Here is a 7,688-nt window from a genome sequence, read left to right as displayed (position 1 = left end):
GATTAGATGGGTGGATCATATAACTAATGAGGTATTGAATAGGATTGGGGAGAAGAGAAGTTCGTGGCACATCTTGACTAGAAGAAGGGATCGGTTGGTTGGACATGTTCTGAGGCATCAAGGGATCACCAATTTAGTATTGGAGGGAAGCGTGGAGGGTAAACATCGTAGAGGGAGGAAAAGAGGTGAATAAACCAAACAGATTCAGAACGATGTAGGTTGCAGTAGGTACTGGGAGATGAAGAAGCTTGCACAGGATAGGGTAGCATGGAGAGCTGCATCAAACCAGTCTCAGGACTGAAGACCACAACAACAACAAGTAATAAATCTCCATGACGGATACACATTCAGACTGTCCCCTCGCGCTAATACAGCAAACCCCAACACTGCTAATTATTAACTTCTAACCTCCATCACTGCTGCCTACTCACTCCCAACTTCCATTACTGCTGGCTGTTCAACTCCACGTGCGAATCCGACCAACCAGAGAGTCTCTTACAGAGTGCACACAGCGCTGTCAGAGTTATTAATGCACGTTGCGCTGCCAACATACAAACACATAAACAGCCTACTTACAAATGACTTACAAGTTCGTGGCGCCCTCCATCGGCAATGCTGGAGTTCAGTATGGCCTTGATGACAGCTTCCACTTGTAACCTCCCCCTCACTTATCGGCCTTAATGACAGTGAAAAATGAAACCGCATGTACCTAATGGGAATTTTGGAAAAGCAATCGTCACTGAAATTAACCTGTCGGTAAAGAGGGAGGAAAGGGTTACATCTGAATGAAAGGAAAAATGCAAGTGAAACTGGTGGAAATTAATTTTGAAATAGGGATAAAGTTAATAAAGAAAGTAAATGTGCGGCCGTTACGTTAACAATCAACTAGCGGTAATTAGATATTTGAGATTTGGGGGAAATTACGGTCGCCAGTCCTATGGACAATTACTATAATAACTGAAAAAGAAAGGTTATTACACATATAATTAGCACTAGAAGCATGGCAACTGAAGGTTGACACGTGTAGTGTGAAAACTGAAAGTTTGTCAGAAGTAATAAATTTCGCTACACTCTGACTTAATTTAGCAAAAGAATTAATGAAACCGGAAAATCGAAAGTTAATTTAGTGACTGAAGTTAATAGTGAGCTTTCTTTCTGAAGCACATCGAAATACAGTTAGTCTTGGACTACCTCAACAATCATTTCTAAAGCTACTTGAATCTACGCAATTTAGAAAGAAGAGATTTAACTTTGAACTTGAATTAAACGATTCTGAACAATTAACAATAGTAAAATTTAGTACGCACCAAGCTGAGCTGCAGTCACAGGTAAGCTAAAATACGGTAACAAAACTCGTACTCTTAATTTGTGCTTGTGTAATCTAACTATTGTATCCAGCTATGAATACTAAAATTGAACTTTGAAATTAAATCAGTGAAATGGAATTATGCTGGCGTTTGAATTTCAACGACACTCGGGTTCATTTCGGAAAAGGAAGGGACCCTGCTTGGCAATGCAATTGGGACAATGAGCAACAAAGGTTCATGCTAAGTTGCTGTAATTTTACGAGGCAAATGGAACAATTTGAAAAGCTGAGGTCTGCCATACAGTTCTAAAACTTTACGTGCTTCCTGTCTTCCTTGTTGGCTGATTGAAGGTTTGAAGCCGTCGATCGAGGAGGTGGCGACAGTCACTCATTGTCGGCCGTCGCTGTTGCAGAAGCTGGATGTTGGCGCGCCTTCTTCTCGACACGGTCACCAGGCGAAACGGGCTCTTGATGTGCGCCAGCTAATGCTTCCCGTCCGCGACGCCATGTCAGAAACTATCATCGCGAGTCGAGTGCAATTACATGCTGCCAAACCCCGAAAGCGCGGCAACTCGCGGGAGCGTCACACAACACACCTGCTCCACTCGCTACTCCAGCCAGACTCCCCCTTGCTCTGCCCGCACTCCACGTGGCAGAGTTAACACTACCAAAGATCCTACACACTTTGATTCTTCACACGACCTATCGATGTAATCGTTCGATAGCAGTTTTCCCTAGGCAAGACCCAGCGTAAAAATACAAATAACATTTACGAAACAAACCAATTATACATCGACATAAATGCATAAATATATATATACAAATAGTAAAACAATTACAATATTTTACATATTTTACACAGAAATGTCATATATTCAGGTAACAAAAATAAGGAAAACAAATTATAGTACAATAGATGGAAATAGGAGGATATGCATTTCCGGCGTTACACACTCTAGCAGGCATACGTTCAATCAGGTTCGGGAAGGTTTCTTGGGTAATGGCAGCCCATTCTTCACGATGTACTGCACTGAGGAGAGGTATCGATGTCTGTCGGTGAAGCCTGGCACGAAGTCGGCGATCCAAAACATCTCAAACTTGTTCTACAGCATTCACGTCAGGTCTTTGTGCAGGCCAGTCCATTACAGGGATGTTATAGTCGTGTAACCACTTCACCATAGGCCCTGCATTACGAACAGGTGTTCGATCGTTTTGAAAGATGCGATCGCCATCTCCGAATTGCTCTTCAACAGTGGGAAGCAAGAAGGTGCTTAAAACATCAATGTAGGCATTTGCTGTGATAGTGCCACGCAGAACAACAAGGGGTGCAAGTCCCCTCCATGAGAAAGACGACCACGTCATAATACTGCCGCATCCGAATTTTACTGTTGGCACTAGACACACTCGCAGACGACGTTCACCGGGCATTCACCATACCCACTCCCGGCCATCGGATCGCCACATTGTGTACCGTGATGCGTCACCCCATACAACATTTTTCCACTGTTGAATCGTCCAATGTTTATGCTCCTTACACCAAGCGAGGCCCGGTTTTGCATTTACTGGTGTGATGTGTGGCTTATGAGCAGCTGCTCGACCATGAAATCCCAGCTTTCTCATCTCCCACCTGCAAGGGATCCTGATGCAGTTTGGAATTCCTGTGCGATGGGCTGGATAGATGTCTGCTTATTGCACGTTACGACCCTCTTCAATGTCGCCGGTCTCTGTCAGACAACAGACGAGGTCGGTCTTTACGTTTTTGTGTTCTGTGTGTCCCTTCACGTTTCCACGTCATTATCACATCGGAAACAGTGGACCTAGGGATGTTTCGGAGTGTGGAAATCTCGCGGACAGACGCATGACTCAAGTGACACCCAACCACCTGACCACGTTCGAAGTCCGTGAGTTCCGCGGAGTGCCCAATTCTGCTTTCTCACGATGTCTAATAACTACTGAGGTCGCTGATATGCAGTACCTGGCAGTAGGTGGCAGCACAATGCACCTAATATGAGAAACGTATGTTTTGGAGGGTGTCTGGATACTTTTGACCACATAGAGGCAGAGCGATAGGGAAGCGAGGAGGGGGTCTGCGCATGTGTGGCGGCAGAGAGTCCGTGTTGCGAAACTGTATTGCTGTGGCAACAGTCAGGCTTTGGTACATCGTATTATAAGTTCAATCTATCAGTGAATATTACATTTTAAAATCGTTTTCGATCAGTCGAGTACATGAGAGAAATCCGACTCCACGTCTTGAGGTTGTGCCACTGCAGCACGCACACAACGAAGACGATACTCCATTAACATCACTTGTGAGAAACTTCAAGCTTATTGCTGTCACCTGACAAATTCATTTGCAAATCACACCAAGACGTTTACAGGTACACGTTCACAGCTACACTGTTACAAGAAAGTAGCTCTGTGAATGAAACTGCATTTTCGCGAAATTCGGCAACAGCGTAGCGTGCGGAAGAGAGATTCTCGCAGTCTTGTCCGTAGCTCGCGCTAGCCGCTCCTTGAGAGAATGAATCTTACTGGCTCCTAGAAGTTAACTGTGGGGGATGCACAGAACAGCTGAAAATGGGGCCGCCTTCCTACATGACGAGAACTTTAGTGCAAGTGCATATCACAATGCCCTGAGTATAAAAAGCTATAATCTATCATAGACAAAGCTTTCACTCCGTCTTCAGGCCACAAGTGGCCCATCGTGACCATCCGACCGCCGTGTCATCCTCAGGTGAGGACGCGGATAGGAGGGGCGTGTGGTCTGCACACCGCTCTCCCGGTCGTTATGATGGTTTCCTTTGGCTGGAGCCGCTACTATTCGGTCGAGTAGCTCCTCAATTGGCACCACGAGGCTGAGTGCACCCCGAAAAATGGCAACAGCGCATGGCGGCTGGATGGTCACCCATCCAAGTGCCGGCCACGCCCGACAGCGCTTAACTTCGGTGATCTCAGGGGAACCGGTGTATCCACTGTGGCAAGGCCGTTGCCCCAGAGACAAAACTTTGACACATATTAATTGTAAGGGTCTACAGATCGCATGCAGCCGTACGGTACGTAACACGCGCTTGCCAGCCAACCTATCTGGAATGCTGACAATTTGTTTGGTCTGTACACGTGTGTCCGGTCACAGTGCGATGTAGGCAGTAAGCGACTGGCTGTCGTCCGCAGTGCGCGCCATTTTAACTAGCGTGGCTTCAGGCGCGAATATGTCTCTTTCCTTGGCTCACCAAGGAGCCTTTCTATACAACCATAATTAGCCAGTGCCAGGATATCAGACACAGTAATGATGGGTGTGCATAGCATGCTTGTTTTTTAATCATCCTTTGTTAATAAAACTTTTTAAACTTACTTCTCGGTGTTCGCGTATTGCCATACCTCAAGGAGCCACTGCTTACAAATCCTGACAAATATTTCGTCTGATTATCATCTGGAGCAACAACACAAACATCCCCCTTATAGAAGTGGCGTCAGGAGTGGGATAATTATGGAAAATCTACAGTCCTGAAGAAGTGCAGCACAATGTGAACTTCGAGCAGTAGCAGCAGCATGAACATCTTCCGACTACACGGGGACATCCAACGCTGGAATTCAGGTTGGTCTACTCCAGTTTGGCTAGAATATGAAAGGCAGTGATGGATTTTTATTTTACGTTTGAGTGACTCATTGGCGTTGTATTAGATGAAATGTCGCAATCCAGTCAGAGTAACGTTGTCGATCTACAAACTGTTATTAATGAACTGCAAGAAGCGATTCGGCAGTTAAAAGCAGAAAGAAGCGAGCATAACATTCAGAAAGACTTGCCAAATAATAGTTAATGCAGTACCAGTACAACTGAAATAATGAATTTTTCATTATTGCCATCAGTACCAGTATTTAGCGGGAAACCCGAAGATGATGTGAAAGTGCTTTTTCCGTAAACTTGAAGGAGCCGCCCTGTTAGGATCATGGACAGATTCCGACAAGCTAGTGGTTGACAAATTAAGAATTCAGGGAGCAGCACAAGTTTTCATCAGCGCGGAGCCTACTTGCGTGAAAACTGAAGATTACAATGAGTTTAGAACGATTGCTGTTCAGAGATTTAAACGTAAAAACGGGATCAGATTTTACAGAGATCAGCTTCACAGCGAATGCGACGAGACGAATCCATCGAGCAGTTTGCCGACAGAATTCGAAACATCAACGCTCAAACGTACGAGTTAGTAAAAGATGAAAATGAAAATCGCATTCAGTTGTTCAATGCCGACCAGAGAGACTTGGACACATTCATCCCCGAGGTTGGCATTCCATCTCATGGGAGCATCATGCTGCTCATACGGGATGATGTTCATAGTCAACCCATCTCCCTGACCACCCATCTCCAAGCTGTTGCCGTTCGCCTTTTCCTTCCCCACCTGACTTTTTCCCTCTGTACCATTTATGTCCCTCTGTCATTCGATGTCATCAGGGCAGATGGGACCTGGATAAACTGAAAGAACCAGAGGTTGTACAGGGTTTCAGGGAGAGCATAACGGAACAATTGACAGGAATGGGGGAAAGAAATACAGTAGAAGAAGAATGGGTAACTTTGAGGGATGAAATAGTGAAGGCAGCAGAGAACCAAATAGGTAAAAAGACGAGGGCCAGTAGAAAACCTTGGGTAACAGAAGAAATATTGAATTTAATTGATGAGAGGAGAAAATATAAAAATGCAGTAAATGAAGCAGGAAAAAAGAAATACAGACGTCTCAAAAATGAGATCGACAGGAAGTGCAAAATGGCTAAGCAGGGATGGCTAGAGGACAAATGTAAGGATGTAGAGGCTTTTCTCACTAGGGGTAAGATAGATACTGCCTACAGGAAAATTAAAGAGACCTTTGGAGAAAGGAGAACCACTTGCATGAATATCAAGAGCTTTGATGGAAACCCAGTTCTAAGCAAAGAAGGGAAAGCAGAAAGTTGGAAGGAGTATATAGAGGGTCAATACAACGGCGATGTACTTGAGGACAATATTATGGAAATGGAAAAGAATGTAGACGAAAATGAAATGGGACATATGATACTGAGTGAAGAGTTTGACAGGGCACTGAAACACCTGAGTCGAAACAAGGCCCCCGGAGTAGACAACATTCCATTAGAACTACTGACAGCCTCAGGAGAGCCAGTTCTGACAAAACTCTACCATCTGGTGAGCAAGATGTATGAGACAAGCGAAATAACCTCAGACTTCAAGAAGAATGTAATAATTCCAATCCCAAAGAAAGCAGGTGTTGACAGATGTGAAAATTACTGAACTATCAGTTTAATAAGTCACAGCTCAAAATACTAACGCCAATTCTTTACAGACCAATGGAAAAACTGATGGAAGCTGACCTCGGGGAAGATCAGTTTGGATTCCATAGAAATGTCGGAACACGTGAGGCGATATTGACCCAACGACTTATTTTAGAAGAAAGATTAAGGAAAGGCATTTGTAGACTTAGAGAAAGCTTTTGACAATGTTGACTGGAAAACTCTCTTTCAAATTTTGAAGGTGGCAGGAGTAAAATACAGGGAGCGAAGGGCTATTTACAATTTGTACAGAAACCAGATGGCAGTTATAAGAGTCGAGGGACATGAAAGGGAAGCAGTGGTTGGGAAGGGAGTGAGACAGGGTTGTAGCCTATCCCCAAAGTTATTCAATCTGTATATTGAGCAAGCAGTAAAGGAAACAAAAGAAAAATTCGGAGTAGGTATTAAAATCCATGGAGAAGAAATAAAAACTTTGAGGTTCGCCAATGACATTGTAATTATGTCAGAGACAGCAAAGGACTTGGAAGACCAGGTGAACGGAATGGACAGTGTCTTGAAAGGAGGGTATAAGATGAACACCAACAAAAGCAAAACGAGGATAATGAAATGTAGTCGAATTAAGTAGGGTGACGCTGAGGGACTTAGATTAGGAAATGAGACACTTAAAGTAGTAAAGGAGTTTTCCTATTTGTGGAGCAAAATAACTGATGATGGTCGAAGTAGAGAGGATATAAAATGTAGATTGGCTATGCCAAGAAAAGCGTTTCTGAAGAAGAGAAATTTGTTAACATCGAGTATTCATTTAAATGTCAGGAAGTCGTTTCTGAAAGTATTGGTATGGCGTGTAGCCATGTATGGAAGTGAAACGTGGACGACAAATGATTTAGACAAGAAGAGAATAGAAGCTTTCGAAATGTGGTGCTACAGAAGAATGCTGAAAATTAGATGGGTAGATCACATAACTAATGAGGAGGTACTGAATAGAATTGGGGAGAAGAGGAGCTTGTGGCACAACCTGACTAGAAGAAGGGCTCGGTTGGTAGGACATGTTCTGAGGCATCGAGGGATCACCAATTTAGTATTGGAGGGCAGCGTGGAGGGTAAAAATCGA

At 44.1% G+C, this 7,688-nt stretch overlaps 1 pseudogene; it reads right to left on the bottom strand.

Annotated features, from left to right (window-relative positions):
- Window positions 1–4,180: 4,180 nt before the first annotated feature.
- Window positions 4,181–4,297, bottom strand: LOC124717630 (annotated as a pseudogene).
- Window positions 4,298–7,688: the final 3,391 nt, after the last annotated feature.

The sequence above is a fragment of the Schistocerca piceifrons genome, chromosome 9, assembly GCF_021461385.2.
Source record: "Schistocerca piceifrons isolate TAMUIC-IGC-003096 chromosome 9, iqSchPice1.1, whole genome shotgun sequence".
Lineage (NCBI taxonomy): Eukaryota > Metazoa > Arthropoda > Insecta > Orthoptera > Acrididae > Schistocerca > Schistocerca piceifrons.
The sequence above is the reverse complement of the archived record's forward strand: the minus strand, read 5'-3'. Positions and strand labels throughout refer to the sequence as shown.